Here is a 16,376-nt window from a genome sequence, read left to right as displayed (position 1 = left end):
CCACAATGGTGGACTGTAACCTCAAACTGTGAGCAGAGAGAAAGAGAGAGATCCAGTTGAGCTGAAAGAGGAAGAGATGAAGTTAGGATTTGAGGTGAGATGCACTGATACTGTGTTGGAGACAAATCATAGGATGAATCAATGAAGTAAGTAGATACCCTTCATGGCTTCAGCTCAGTATTTGATGGGATCTTTGAGGTCAATAGTTTGCTGTTGGGCACCTATCTGCTTAAAGGTGTTGTCGTCTCAGTTTGGTGCTCTGCCTGCCTCAGGAATTCTTGGCCTTGCCTTGTTAGAGCATTCTTCAATGATCCACTATCTGAGGTGACAAAATTCCATCATGACCTTTAAATCCAGAGTGATAATGAAGTCTGGGATACTGGGAGATTCCAGGGTCTTTGCTTCCCTTCATTTACTAGCAGCACTGTAGGCGTGAGAACTATTTTCAGCAGTAAGTTCAGGATAAGAGAGTACGCAGGCATCCCTCCTGAGGAACACATGTAGGGGGTTGTCTGTACTTCCTTGTACCTTCTACGGTCTGTAAATTCATCTGTTAAATGGTTAATATTTCTTGCAGATTCTTTTGGCAAGCTAATTTTTCTAAACTACATCCACCCTGCTATTATTGCCACATGTTACTTCTGTCTTTGAATTTTAGTGTCTTATAAACATCAAAATCCTCTGGAACTAGTTCCAAGGATCTTCCAGCCAAGTTACATAGCAAAAGACACTTTAAACAATCAAATGATTAAGTGTTCACTTGCAATCGAAGAGATCCAGCATTTCAAATAATCAAATTAGATCATATCAAGCAAAAATGTTTATAGAAACTTTGTAAATGGCCGCATGGCAGAAACAGTGCAATTTTGAAAAGCATCTGCACTTCATATCTATTAAAATTAGTCAAAAGCAGTATTCTGATGAGTAGTAGAAGAGGCTTTTTGGTTTTGGTTTTAACAATAAGGCTGAAGATATGTACAGAAACCGTGAGGGCAGTGGACGAGGTGCAATGGAGTCTGGGAACTTTCCTCGTCAAGCTGCGTGAAGCTAAGGCAAAGTTAATGGCTTGCTCTCTCTCCAACACCTTGCTTTCCTAAAGAGAAGGGGCTCTGAACACACACACACCCACATGCACACATGCATGCACACACACGTATACACATACACACATGTACCCTCAAATGGCACAGAGTACAGTTTCATCCCTTTATTCAGGGGTCAAAGAGGTCAGTAAGTAAAGCCTGACAAAAGACTGGAGTGAGCCACACAATATGACAAATGGCTGGGAGAAAGGAGACTTTTTTACACCTTGTCCCATTTCAGGGACTTGTTTTAAAGGCAATATTAAGATGGTGACTTTAACGTTTCTCAACTTGTTATGAACAAAATCTCTAGACCTGGCATCTCCTAAAATTTTACCTGGGGATTATCACTCCTCTGTGAAAAACAACTATGGAAAGATTTATATATATATATATATATATATATATATATATATATATATATATATATATATATATAGAGAGAGAGAGAGAGAGAGAGAAATAGCATTTTCTCCACCTAAAATTGCATTTATTGACAAGCATATCCTAGGAGAAAAATACTCACTTTGTGTAGACATCTGGAATGGAATGCAGGAATTACCTTTTATATTCTACAAATAATGTGCTAAATTATCTCCATTCGTTCTCCGTTTCCAGACTGCACTCAACAGGCACATTGTACACGACGCACAAGCAGTTAAAGATAAATTGTGGAGAACGAAAGCCTGCAGTTCACATGCGTGCAGACACGGAGCAGGCTGTGCGGTTCACCAAGGCACAATGCATACTGGGGTTGCTTTTGTGTTGATGCCTCCACTTGAATCATTAAGAGTAACACTGTGAGCTCTTAGGGAGAGACGGACTTCTAAAAGAAGCATGTGTAGGAATTTCTCCTAAAGAAAAAGGAAGACATTCATTTAATGATATTTTCTGAGTGATTGCTAGTTGTCAAACACGGGGACTGCAAAAAGTTGATTGTTCACTTGGGAATACAGATAACAAATAATTATAGCATGGTATAACAACACCTAATGTTTATTTGGTGTGTACTTCCATGGTAATTGTTTTTATCTAGTTCAATTCCACAGAATGTACTGTGTTTTAATAGAATTTTCTGTTTGTATTGCTGTATGTGTTACAATTGTTGTTGTCATTCCATATTATAAATGAAGAAGCTGAGGTCCAAGCATTCTAAATATCTCTGGGCTCACTCAGCTCTTAGTGGAAGACAGGGCTTCCTCAACTAGCACTGTGTGGCTCCTTTCCTTAAGCTTTCTGGCATACTACATCTGTGAGACAAAGGGACGGGACACAGATTTGAGGCCATGTCTTGGTGCACATAAAGCAACAGGGAATAGACGATGGTTTCCTCAGCAAAGCAATTTGTTAGTGACTCCTTCTTTTCTCTACCACTTGGAATCTCTCACCAGGAATCCCTAGAAGAAAACCCTGGGTGGAGGGGGCAGAGTCATCTCACTGTTGACCTTCCCACAAAAGGTGGCACAGACTTGTGGAGAAAGGCATTGCTTACAGCTCTACTTCCTGCTAAAACTCTAAGTTATTGTTTTACTTTTGGAGAGAGAAAGAGAGAAAATGAGAGAGAGAGAGAGAGAGAGAGAGAGAGAGAGAGAGAGAGAGAGAGAGAGAGAGAGAGAGAAGAGGGTGATAAAGTTGGGTGGGTAAGGGTAAGGAGGTGAAGAGGATTAGGGAAGAACTGGAGTAGTGTAAAATATGATGATAAAAATGTGAATTTTTTTACATGCTCTACTTATCACTTAGGAGCAATTCAACCTCAGGTGAGATTCTACAATTTCTTTTTTTCTCCTCAGACGTTTATTATGGGTGTAGGATTAATTCGTTCAGGGAACTTATTTGTGCACAACATTTACACGAATCATGAATACACAAATATTCAATACATTTGAAAAGGTTGTAACAACACCCACAGCTTACAGCTTATGAACAGTGTTGCACACCTATAACTCCCGTAAATAGAAGAGAAACAGACAGGAGGATCACAAGTTTGAGGCCAGCCTGGACTGCACAGAGTGATTCCATTTCCTTCCTGCTGTTCCTCAAATAACCACAGATAGTGGTCTTTGGGGAAGGTGATGGAAGTTGCTCTGTTTTAGATTCTCCCATCCCAGCAAAACAGTTCATGGAAAGCAGAACATGGAGGCTGCCGTGGCTCAGGATGAGAGAAACTTGAACCCAATTCTTAGATTTCCTGGATGAGCCTGGGGCTCGGGTATCTGTCACTGAATCTTGAACAAGCAACTTAACAACTTTATTTTCTATTCCTTTTTCTGTGAAATGAAAAAAAAAACCTATTTCTATAGTTAAGAAAAAAAAGTTTATGACATAGTTCAGCATGGAGTGTACCCGCACAAAATAAAGGCAATGCAGATATCAAAGAATATTTACCAATTTATTGTTAAACTTACTGAACCAAAGTTCCAGCGTAGCACAGGTAGCGAGAAACAAAAAAAGGGCAAGCCGCCTCTCCGCGCACCATTTATTGGCAGGCATTCGCCTGAGGCAAACCCTGCCCTCTAAAGGGGGCTGAATTAACCCCTTCAATGGAGTAGGGAACAAAATCGCAGTTGTTTTCTTTACTGTAATTTTTATTTTAATTTTGTTTTTAATTACTGTAAATTCAGTGAGGGGTTGGGGAAAAGGCAATTTGATTTTGAGCCTTATTTTTTCTACAACCTACCAAAAATTGCTACAGTTGCATAGCAGGTGTGTGTGTGTGTGTGCGTGTGTGACATTAATATAGATAAGAGATGGAGAAGCAAAGGAAAGGCAGCCCATCAGATTGTTCTTTGTCCCTCAGATGTAGTAGTTAGGGAGCATGGGGCTGAAGTGAGACACATCTGAATGGGCTCGAGGCAGAGAACTGGCTCAGCTAACTGAGAAGATAAGGCATTGGGCTGGTAGTAGTTTTCTCAAGGAGCAAAGCAAAAAACTTGGTCTCAAGTGTGCATACTAATAGCACAGTTTCTATGGTCTTGGAGCCCTGAAAATATGTTTTATGACTCAGAGAACCAGTTATGACTAGTCTTAGAAGTAGCACTTACGCTACTGGAGACAAGCCTCATTCTTTCTTAGAGTGTTGGCTGATGCATGCAGTCAGTAGCCTAGTCTGTCCCTCTCTCCTCGGATCTTGGGATCTTGCCGTGATGCATGCTGGGTCCTATGCCTGGCTTATGCAGTGTCAGAGCTAAAATATATTCTTGGGCTTTTGTTATTCTAAGTTTTGTTTCCCCTACAACCAGATATTTCACGACTGTGATTCCAGGGACTCCACATGGCATGTGCAAAAAAAGAAAAAAAAAACTAAAAACCTGTAAGTTTAATATTTAAAAAATTCTAGGTGAATATATTTTTCCCATAAGTGAGTACCCAAGACCAGATAAGGATGGGTAGATTCAATTGAATTAATTGTGGGCATAAGAACCAATGGTTTCATGTTTCAGTTCTTTCCATGTTCTAAAACTTCTTTCCCTGAGTAGTTGTACTTGGATCATGGCTCAAATAATTTGAAAACAGATAATAGTAAAATCATCTTCAATACTTCTTTGATGATTTCAGAGAAAAACAACTGTTGTTCTACCTTCATGTTGGACTCCTAGCTGTTTCCTGTACACACCAAAACATGCCAGAACTCCACAGATTTAGCAATGATGACTACCGTGTTCTTGAAAAATAACTACCAAAGCTCTATGTGTGCTTTACTTCCCAACTTACTTTTCCATTAAATTTTGTGTTTCCTAGCGCAGCTCTCCCTGACATACTCTGTTCCATCCTGTCACCTCTTCTCCATTGTTCTCCTGAAATTGTCTGTCCTTTAGACCTCTTTACAATAAGACTGTCATGGGAGTATGTTCCTACACTTTGCTCTCTGATAAATGTCTGTTCCTAAGTACGTGGTTATCATACATTTTCTCAGTAGATATTTGTAGAATCCACATTCAACATATATATCCTGAACGGATTCTTGTGTTAAGTCAATCTATACAGTACTGATTACAGCATCCTTGTCCACCAGAAGGCCATGCTATTTATTTCTTTAAGCCATATGCCAGCAATAATTACATTTTAATCCATTAGAAAGTCTTGACTAGGTACACACATTGTAAAGACTCTCATGGATTGTTAAATTAATGAGGCAAACCAGTGGTGGAATGCCACTTCTTTGTTTTCTATCTGACTTTGTTCACACAGCTACAGAGTTGTGCTAACACTGTAATACAATTGATGGTTGCTAAATCCTTACAAAATCATTGTTTAGGTTTTAGCACCGTTGTGTATTGCTTTGCTAATGATTATGTACTAACTCTCCTGCCGCTCTAACCCTCTACCAGACATCCCCTCACCCCAGAACTTCCTTTTCGCTTCTACCAGACATCCCCTCACCCCAGAACTTCCTTTTCGCTTCTATCCATGACAAAAAAAAATATCTTCTATATTGCCTGTTGGGTACCTTAGTGAGTCCACAAGATTACCTTGGGGATCAAGGATTTCACTAATTAGTATCTGGCAGTAGTTTAATGACCCCATCAAATGGAAGCTATTCTTCTAAACTGTTACAGTTGGTAGTAAACGGAACTCAATCTAAGCCTGTGTCTTTGACTCACCACTGGATGCCTCTCGCTCACTAGGTCTCTTACTGTTCATCATTTTTCCTGTTTATATTCCTCTCACCTGCTTCCCATTTATGTGAAGGGTTTTGAGAGCCAGTCAATTTTACTTCAGTCTTAAAGCAAGATATCATGGGTTCCAATTAAGTATTTTTCTAATGCTTGACTATAATGTCTACTACAAGTGTTCCTCAGTAGTCTAATTCTGTAATGAAACTGAGAGGGGACCAGTCCAGCTACCCTAGCCTTGTTAGTTACTAGAAATTGATGCTAGTGTGCTGTTCATTGCTTATTCTGTGTCCTCTGGATTTTGTAAAAACATTTTTTTTTTTACTATACTTCGACTGTTTTACTATACTACAACAAATAAACCTTTATCTTGCTTTTTTTGCCCCCAGAACACCAAAATAGACTTCCATTTTGCTTCTTATTTATTGTATCTGTGTCAGCACTGACTTGAAAGTGATGTTTAACACGGGATGATGAAACAGTTTTCTGACAAATATGTTTGCATACAAGTTGTTAGTTATTTATAATATATGAAGCTGTCAGGATAATCTAATTCATAAAATCTCTTGTCACGTTCCTTGGGAGAGGATGCTCTGAGAAAAGGGAGCCCTGGTTTTAGATTTGGGAATTTATTGATCTCCTCATGAAGAAAACACAGGAAGTTGTTGAGCTTACTAGTTGTTTATTACTCCTGTAAGAAGCAACCACAAATTTCACGGTTTAAAGTCAAGCACTTTAGTGTTCACAGAAGGCAGACTTGAGTTATCTATCAGGAAACTTTGCCTTGTAGAGTCTTTGTTTCTTGGGTTGGTCAAGCATTCTTGGTGTTTGGCTTGTGGATGCGTCACTGTAGCTCCCCTTTCTTATCAGAGGGCAGTGTCTCCATGTCTCCTCCCTCTCTCCTTGCCTATCTGTCAAACACTCTCCCTTTTCCTGTAAATAAACTGACTTGCCACTAGGTTGAGAGGCGGTTCTCACTGAGCATAATTAACCTAAATGTGATTACACCTGTAAATTCTTTGTTGTCTAAATAGGGTCATATTCCCAAATAACAAAGGTTTGTTCTCTTACAATTTGGATTTTGGAACATAAGAGATGAAAAATCATGAAATTTATGCTGCCAATGTTGAAGCATGTATGGGCAGTTCAAATATGACGTTTCTGTTGAACTTGCCCTTATTGGGTTTCATGGTCTAAGTTGATGAGGATGATTGACCACATTTCTTCTTCAAGAGGGCACCAGATCTCATTACAGATGGTTCTGAGCCACCATGTAGTTGCTGGGAACTGAACTCAGCACCTTTGGAAGAGCAGACAATTCTCTTAATTGCTGAGCCAAGATATTGCTAAATACAGCCAAATCCTCTAGACTCTGAATCTTTAACCATATACTTTGGCAATATACCTGGAGAATAAGGGTCTTGGTTCCTGGTTCTGGCCTGTTTTCCTATCCTGAGTAACCCTAGAACATTAACAGTAACAACCTGGTTTTTCTTTTTGTTTGTTTTATTTGCTTTGCTTTGTTTTCCCTTCTTATCATCACACTGGCTCTAAAAGACACAGAGAAGCAAAGACTAAAAGGTAATACACCCTTCAAGTAGCAATGACAGGGGCAGAACACAGAAATATATGCTGCAAAGGGGAACTATATACTGAACCAAGACCTTTGAACCCTTTTCTTCTCCTGTGAAAGTACTTAAGAAAACAAAAAGAAAAGAAGAGAAAAATACCCATTCTATGACACATTGTGACTGAGTTTCTAACAGAGTGATTAGATGGAAGAATTAGGAGTGTTTCAAATGAGCTTCAGAGGCGATAATTTAATTTTAATTATCGTGTACTTCAAAATAAGAGATTGCTTAGATTAGAGTTATGGGAAATTGACTATGTTAAAAAATTAGCTCTGATGAAAAGTATTTGATAATTGTATTTTGTAACAGAAATGGTTTAGCTACTAGATTACGAATCCATGGAAATTTTGCAATTGACTTTTGTGAGCCAGTATGAGTTTGTTTCAGCATACCACTCAATCCTTTCTTCAGTTTCCTATATGATGGAACAGAAGATCTGGGGATCATATAGAAAATAGACATAAATTTGGTAACATTATAGTTTATAAAATGGAAGGTTTACAAAAGAAAACATTCACTTTCACAAATTTCTATTTTTATGGAAAAATATAAAAATTCAAAGACCATGGCAGGGGCTGGAGAGATGGCTCAGTAGGTAGGAGCAATTGTTTCAGAAGCTTGTCTGCCTGAATTCAAGCCACAAGCTCCCTTGTAGAAATCAGGACATAGTGTGTGCTTGCCTGTAAACACAGTCCTGCATGGAGGTAGAAATGTAGCAACACTGGGGCTTGCTGGCTGTGTGCCCAGCTCCAGATTCTGTGAGAGACCCTGCTAAGTGTCACAGGTGAAACTGAGTGGAGCAGTGACTTGACGTGCGTGCACACGGGCACATTCCTCCACACTGCCCCACCGTCACTCACAAGCACACACGTTAGCAACCATAAAATGACACACTAGTTCAAAAGTTGCACTTGCTGATGTTGCTGAAGATGTGCTGACACGGGTACCCCTGTGCTTCCTGTGGCTCTTGTGTGAATGGGGAAAATCAATATGACTTCTGCCAGAAAGTTGAAAATGTGTCTTTTCATACTGTGATTATTTCATGCCTTTTCAAGGCAGATTAATCTCTCTGGTTAAAAAATACACCAAACGTCAGTGTCAACTAACATTCATCCCATTGTAGATGGGGAAAATCTCCCTAGATAAAGAGCAACAGACTTCTATGAAAGGGAAAATAAGTTCAGAGAATAGCACCCAAAAGGTTATCTAATCTCAAGAGGTCACTCTTGAACACATGCTCCTTCCTATAAGCAACACTAAATAAATTCAGCATATATATTAAAGAATAATAAATGCTAATAATAAACACTAAATAATTTCAGCATATATATGCTGAAATATATATATATATATATATATATATTTAAGGAAAGGTCACAAAGTTGAGAAAAAGTAGGGGGACACGCAAGAAACTGGGATGGGGATAATATGGGGTGAAAGTGATATAAGTATGGTACTAGTGTAGGAAATTCAAAAAAAATATTAAAATCTAATAAAATACAACAAATTCTTTAAGGTCCTTTCCATCCTCTCTTTCTCTTCCCCCCCTAAACCTCTTCTATAAGCTTCCAATACAGGACTTTTCCTGACCTTTGAATTGGTTTTCTCTCCCATTTTTCTCCTTACTGTCCACTGCCTGATTTAATGTCAGCCTTCTCAGATGACTTTCCCAGAAGAGTGTTGTTTCAGCCCCTCTCAGTTCTCTCGCTCTGTGTCATTTTTCCTTCACCACATCACTGCGCAGCTTCTTATATTATTATTAATTTGCAGATTTCTCGTGACACATAAGATTGACATAGCAGAGAATCTAATTATCGTTGCCACTGTAGCATCACTTTCATATCTAGAAAAGTGTTTATCATGGTTTAGGCACTCGAAAGATATTTATTGTAACAATAAATACATGAAAAAATGAATGTGTAAATGAATCCTGAAATTCTTTGCTGATTTATAACTACTATCATAATTTCTCCTTTCTGAAGCCTGCTTATTACCAAGTGGATCTACGCAATTAATTTAATGAATCCATTAATGAAGAGTACTTAAACAGTTTGGAGTGCCTCCTCTTATACCGCATAAACTTACATATATGTCTTTTTATGCCTACTTATCTCTAGGTTAACGATCAAAAACTTCAACTTCTGGGCCAAGTGATATGTGCACAACTTACTAATGGGCCTTTCTACATTATTCTCAGAAGTTACACAGGTTTTTGTTCTTTTATGGATTAAAAAAATCTTTTATTAAGAAATGTTTTTAAAGGAAAATCTGCTAAAAAACTAGTCTTGTTAGATATTTTGAATTTGTTATGAAAATATGGGTACGTTGAAACTAAAGCTAGTCTCACACTTGATTAAAAGAGTAAAGTTTTCATCTTTATTAAAAACAAGACAGAGAACCTAGGATCATAGGGGCTCACAGAGACTGAACCAGCAACCAGGATGAATTGTGAGCCTCTGCAAATATGTTCCAGTTGTGTAGCTTGGTCTTCTTGTGGGACTCCTCACAGTGGAAGCAGGAATGTCTCTCCTATTTCGTCTGCTTTAGCAACCCTTTCCTCACACTGAGTAGCTTCATCCAGGGGAGGTACCTAATCTTACTGGAATGTGATATGCCATGTTTGGTTGATATCTATGGGAGGCTTGCCCTCCTCTGAAGGGAAATGGATGAAGAGTGGATGGGGAGAGGGGATGTAGGGGAGGGATTGGTAGAGAGGAGGAAGAGGAAACTGGTTGGGATGCAATATGGGAGAGAAGAATACATTAAAATACTTTTTTAAAAGAAGAAGACAACAACGACCATCGCAGATGAAAAAGTTGAGTGATGTAAGACTCTGGAGAAGGCTGATGAGGCATGAACTCAGTATCATTCCACACATGCATGTGCAATTGTGAACTCTACAAGGATGTGTTTGAAAGATCACATGATAGATATGAAGATGTTTTAAAGGTTGTAGAAGACTATTTTATTCTGACACAATCAGGATATTACATGTCTCTGGCATATAAAACTGAAAAACAAAATCTCTTTTGAGTAATAGTATCTTATTCTGATATTTTCTCATATTCTCAAAAGTACAGTATGAGCCAGTAGTGAAGGCAAGGCTGTATTGAAGACTGGTGAAACTCATGCAGTCCAATGGCGGGAAACAAATGAGCCAAGGCCTCTCTCTGTAGTCTAGACTGGGGAACCACAAGCCCAGTTTTCTCCTCATAGTCTGGCAGGACTAAGCACAGACAGCTGCCTGTCACTGGACAGCTGAGGCTCTCGTGGTAGAACTGGGGCTTCCCAGGCTTTGATAATGTGGAGAGTTAGCTCTTCTCCTCCCTAAAGTTTACACTAGTCTCTTTGAACAGAAGATAGAATCTTTGACATCGGACAGATTGTGTGTAGGAAGAAATCTTCTCCATGTCTGTTGCCAGATGAAATAGGATGGTTTGTGTGACACACATTTTTTTTGTTAAAATCAAGCAATTATAAACACATGGTGTCTTTAAATATAAAGGACCCTGAGTATGTATATGGAAATGTACACTGGGTATAGAAGTCTCTAGAACAAATTTAGGCTCTTCAAGAGAACAGAATAATTTGCTAGAAATATGCTCAACTAAAATAACTGTGTGGTGGTCACAAGGAAATGTAATTGATTCAGATAGAAGCAAAAATAAACAGTGATAGCAGTATATAAAATATATAAAATAACTGTATATAAAATATATAAAATAACTGTGTGGTGGTCACAAGGACATGTAATTGACTCAAATAGAAGTAAAATATACACAGTGATAGCAGTATATAAATATCTAACTTTAAAGAAAAAAATGGCCTTTATTGTTCCAAACTCCAAGCTCCTCTTGTTAGTCAATTTCCTGTACATAAAAATGACTAATATGTGCTATAGTCATCTCCGAAACTCACTCTTGTCTCTTCTGTCACCATAGAAGAGAGGAGTTGCAAGTAAATGAAACCCCAGATATTTGGAGCCAGTCTCAAGAAGGAAATGACTTATTTTTATTTTTCTAGAATATATTCATATTCTTGTTGTGTTCTTTGGAATGTCCTGTCTGTTTAAACATTTGTAATAAATGAATCTAGCATTGTTAATGCATAACACCAGACATGGGTTACCTTCTTAGGAGTCATTGTTTGGGGAGGCCCAGAAGCATGTAAAATAAGACAGCCTATTGCCATTGTTCTGGGTTGTCCAACATCACAAGCTGCTAAGACTTTAGTGCTGAAGACCCAACACAGTGTGGTTTCAGTTCAAGAATAAACCGATGTCAGACTGAGCAGGAAACTCTCTCCCAGCTGGGAAGCTTTCATAGTCCTGGAAGATACCATGGCGGCTACTGGAGGAGAAAAGCCGTCAATGGTCCTAGTCAGTCCTGGATCTGTGTGTAGCACAAACTGTCCTTCTAGTGACGCCATAGTGGCTTTACTGTTACGGGAGTGACCAATTGCATTCTGGTTGGATTTGAGGCTTGTTGACAGGAGAATAGTAAAACAAAACAACAAAGATACCAACATCTTCTGACTGGGAAGACCATGGGTTCTAGGTGTGTGTGTGTGTGTGTGTGAGCGTGTGCACACACATGTGTGTAAGGGGAACGGACCTACTGTTGCTGTTTTTCTGACTTGTCATGCTGTCAAACTCTCATCTTAATACTTACATTTCTATCCATTGCTCTCAGCTTTGGCCAGCGAAGCTTCCTTTTGCAGAGTTATAACTTCTCAGAGTAGTGAGCGGCTGTGAGTGCCCATCTATGGCAGACATAGAGGCAGAAGCTCTATCCTTCCCCCTCCAAGATTCAGAGGACACCGCAAAAGAGGATGGAGAAAGGATGTAGGCCAAGGGTTGGAGAGGCAAGCTGTAAAGTACTGTTTTCTGGAGCTGACGTGGCTGTTGTATACATGGATTCATGGCTCCTGATAGGATGCCCATGGCCCAGTACGTGGTTTCATAGCTCTGTGTGTATGGGCAGCAGTAATTATAGTCAGTAAGTTCTTTCAAGAGTGACATTTATTTACCGAGGCGGTGTCCTGGGGAAACTGGATTTGGATATGTTTGTGATGAATTTTATCATGTATGAAATTTTCAAAGAATAAATTTAAAATACCACTTAAAAACACATTGTATTTATATACTTTTAATTTTATTCTCAGTGTTCACATTTAACATTAAAATATACTGTACTATTTTTGATTGTTTGTTTAAGACAGGGTTTTATTTTACAGCATTGGTTTAGTGTTCTCAGTCCTATTACTGAGGCCTCCCAAGTGCTAGGATTGTAATTCTGAGCCACTGTGTCCAGCTAAAGGAGCATAGTCTCAAATAGAACTCAGAAAAAGATGTAAGAGGCTTATACAACTGATTCAAGTCACATTCATGAACTAAAATTAAACATAAAATGTTGTGGCATAAAATGTAAGTCAAATATTCAAAAACTGTCTTACATATTTTGTTCATACAGTCAACAAATACTAGGTGTCTTATGTGAAGCATCCCAACAAAATTCTTCTAATAAGAAAAAAATCCTGTAATTCTGAGTTCTAGAGAAAAGTTAGTATATATATATATATATATATATACTATATATATATATGTTATAAATATAAATAAAAGGCCAATTAAAGATTTTGTTTGTTTCTAAAGGCTGAAAACAAGGAAAAATAATAAAAAATAATGTTGGATGCAGATTATCTTTATTCCCCCCCCAAATCTTGTTTTAAATGTTCATTTTGCAGGCAAATGCATAATGCTACACACACACACACACACACACACACACACACACACACACACACACACACATTTTGGAATCCCCTGTGAGCTATCAGCCTGGAGAACAGCTCTTTAAGATTCTACTGTCTCTATTCATTGCATATACTCCAGCTTTGTACATGTTTATTTTGCTAGTTATATGTGTTCAGGCAGGAATTCAAATATGTGGCTCTCATTCTAGCTTTCCAAGGGAATTCTCCTGAGGGGAGAAAAACAATATACATGTTTCTTCTCTTATCCGACACAACCAAAAGCAATCCAGGGTTTAGAGCCTTACAAGGAAAGGCGTTCCACAGCAGTCTGAGCAAAGGGCTGTCTTTGTTTCTCTTCCAGTTCTGCATCTGACCTGCTTTATTAAGAGGAAATTTAGACAGAGAAGCATTAACTCTAAAGCCAAAGTTCCTGCTCCATTGCCAAGCAGCAAAGACAGAGCACCGAGGGACCAGCTAAATTCTTAGCGGAGGAATTACATTACTGTGGTCAGGCATTTGTTTTTCTTTCCTGAGAATTACTGATAAAAATATTTTCATGTTGGAGGGTGCTCAGGTAAGAAAGGCATTCATGTCTTTGAGGGGAGGAAATGCTTAAAATGTTTAAAGGCAGAAAAAGAGGCTAAAAATTAGTGTAGGAGAAACAGTACCACTAGAGGAGAAATAGCCTCCTTAAAGTCAGATGAAAAACAGACCCTGAGGTAAGACGTGCACAACGTTCATAAAAATGTGCTCGCCGGGCAATTATGATTACTCTTTGCCTTAATTACTTTTCAACTGATGTGGAACTCTAGATATTATCAATGTCCGCTTTGCTGAAATAGACAGCTGAGCCATGCGATATTAGGGAAGAGACTGAACAACAACAACAACAATAAAAAAAACAAAAAAGTCCCAGAATGATGGCTAGAAAATACTGCTTGCGAAATCTAAATTCTTTTTGATGTGGTCTCTGTTAGACATCTCCTCTTTTTATCACCTTGTATTTTGCTTTCCAGTTGATAACTCCCAGACTGAGTTGAAACACAGCGATGTTTCTGCCATTCTCTTCAGCGTTCATTGCCCCCCCCCTTTTTTAAATCAGCAGCAGGAATAGAGGGAAGACTGAATTAAACAGGAGCCATGGAACAAGCGTGCGCGATAACAATACAAATGGATTTTCTCTAACAGAGAAAAACAGCTGTCTCCATTCTTTGAATGCTTCACCTTTCTCCGTTCCATTAATTGGGTCTTTGATCACAAGCTGAGGTGGAGAGGCCCTGATAAGGAATAGGTTATTAGTAAAGTAGCCTAAAGGAATGAATCGGGCCTGGCACTTGCTGCCGAAGATGAGATAAATTCATAATGCCTGTGTATGTGAGTGGTGGCAAGCGATAGGGATTCCGACTGCCCTGAACTGCTTGCAGAGGGAGAAGACTAATACTCCCATGCTATGATAGCTAATGCAGGATATAAATTTAGCTCCCGGGAATGGAATAGGATGAAAATTCCATAAAGAGTTTTCTGTAAATGGCTTACACTTTTATATCAAACTGTGACAAAGTACTTGCTAAAAATAAAATAAAATAAAAAAGTAAAACAGTTTCTTGATCTCACTATATGTTGAACACAACTGGAGGCTTTTGTATAAGGAGGGGAAAGTGGCTGTAAAATTTGTTCACCAAGATATTAATAAGAGCACCCTTTGAAGTGCGGTAAGCTAAATTGGAGGAATTAAATTTGATTGAATCTAAGCCTGTTTATTTTTCGTTTCTGCAGCGCGGGTGTTAAGTGATTTGTAATACTATACTGGAATCTTCAGGAACTTGCAATCGTGTAATCCTTTTTTCTTTTTCTTTTTTTTTTCTGCTGAGGACTACGACCGCAGGGGACAAGGCCATATTGGTTTGTTGTTAATGTACTGGAAAGAGGTACTATGGAGAAAACAGTTAATATTAAATTACGAACACAAGGTTATCTCTCTGCCACACATGCCCCACTGCCCTAGGCAGGGGTAATCTGCTAATAGCATTCAGCCAAAATGACACCATTAAGGCGCTGAAGCCACACATCTTTTGCAAGCTGAACGATGGATAAAGCTGGTTCTCTATCATCCTAGATGCAATAAATTATCCATGCTGCTAAAAATTGATACAAGACAGAAGTTTGATAGAAGGAGCACCCAGACATAAGCGGCCGTCCAGGCTGGCAGGGAAAGACATGGAGATGCGGTGCATCTTCCAGAGCATTTCATTTGCGGTTTGCTTTATAGCCCCGCTCTGATTTTCCAGGTCACCGTGGTAGAGAGGGAGGAATGACTGAGCAAGAGAGACAATGAGAAGCTCGTATAATTATGTGGATGACGTCTTCTGGACTGTTTGAGTGTCGGAGCTACTTGGAGTGAATCACTGTGTTTCTGCTTCAGTTTGTGATTGGCAGTGTCAGCCAGTGAAGTGAAGGGCGGAGCAAAAGGCTTGGCTTTATAGAGTCATGGGTGTTATTTCCTGTTACAGTTTCACTTCTTTTAAAGTGATACCAACTTCTAAAAGAATTGAGAAGCACTTCTCTAGAAAAGTATTCTTTCGGGACTGCAAGAGCAATGATAGAAATATGATCAAAGTCTATGTGAAATCATCAAAGTACGTTTGCACCATATTTTCTGATACAGGAGATACAAGAAAAAAGATCTTGTCCCTTAGTGCTGTAAACTCGGACATTTGCAATGAAACATTACAATGATAAAAGTTGGTGTAGTGCAGAATGAATTTGGAGGAACGAGAGCCTCTGCCTGCTAGTGCAGTCAGCACTAACATCAGATAGGGAAGAGAGCCTCTGCCTGCTAGTGCAGTCAGCACTAACATCAGATAGGAAAGAGAGCCTCTGCTTGCTAGTGCAGTCAGCACTAACATCAGATAGGAACGAGAGCCTCTGCCTGCTAGTGCAGTCAGCACTAACATCAGATAGGAAAGAGAGCCTCTGCCTGCTAGTGCAGTCAGCACTAACATCAGATAGGAAAGAGAGCCTCTGCCTGCTAGTGCAGTCAGCACTAACATCAGATAGGGAAGAGAGCCTCTGCCTGCTAGTGCAGTCAGCACTAACATCAGATAGGAAATACCCAACACTAAAATACAGAGGGAAGAAACTCACCTAATAAACCAGCCAAGGTATCATCACATTTTGTTAGTGTGGAATTAACTAACTGCAACAACGTAAACAGATAACTAGAATTAAAGCAGAATTTGCCCACATGCTAAAGGAGGCTCACTGGATTGCTGTAGCACAATTGAGTTCCAGGGCAT

This window comes from Microtus pennsylvanicus, chromosome 3 (genome assembly GCF_037038515.1).
Source record: "Microtus pennsylvanicus isolate mMicPen1 chromosome 3, mMicPen1.hap1, whole genome shotgun sequence".
NCBI classification, from domain to species: domain Eukaryota; kingdom Metazoa; phylum Chordata; class Mammalia; order Rodentia; family Cricetidae; genus Microtus; species Microtus pennsylvanicus.
Note: the sequence above shows the minus strand (reverse complement) of the source record.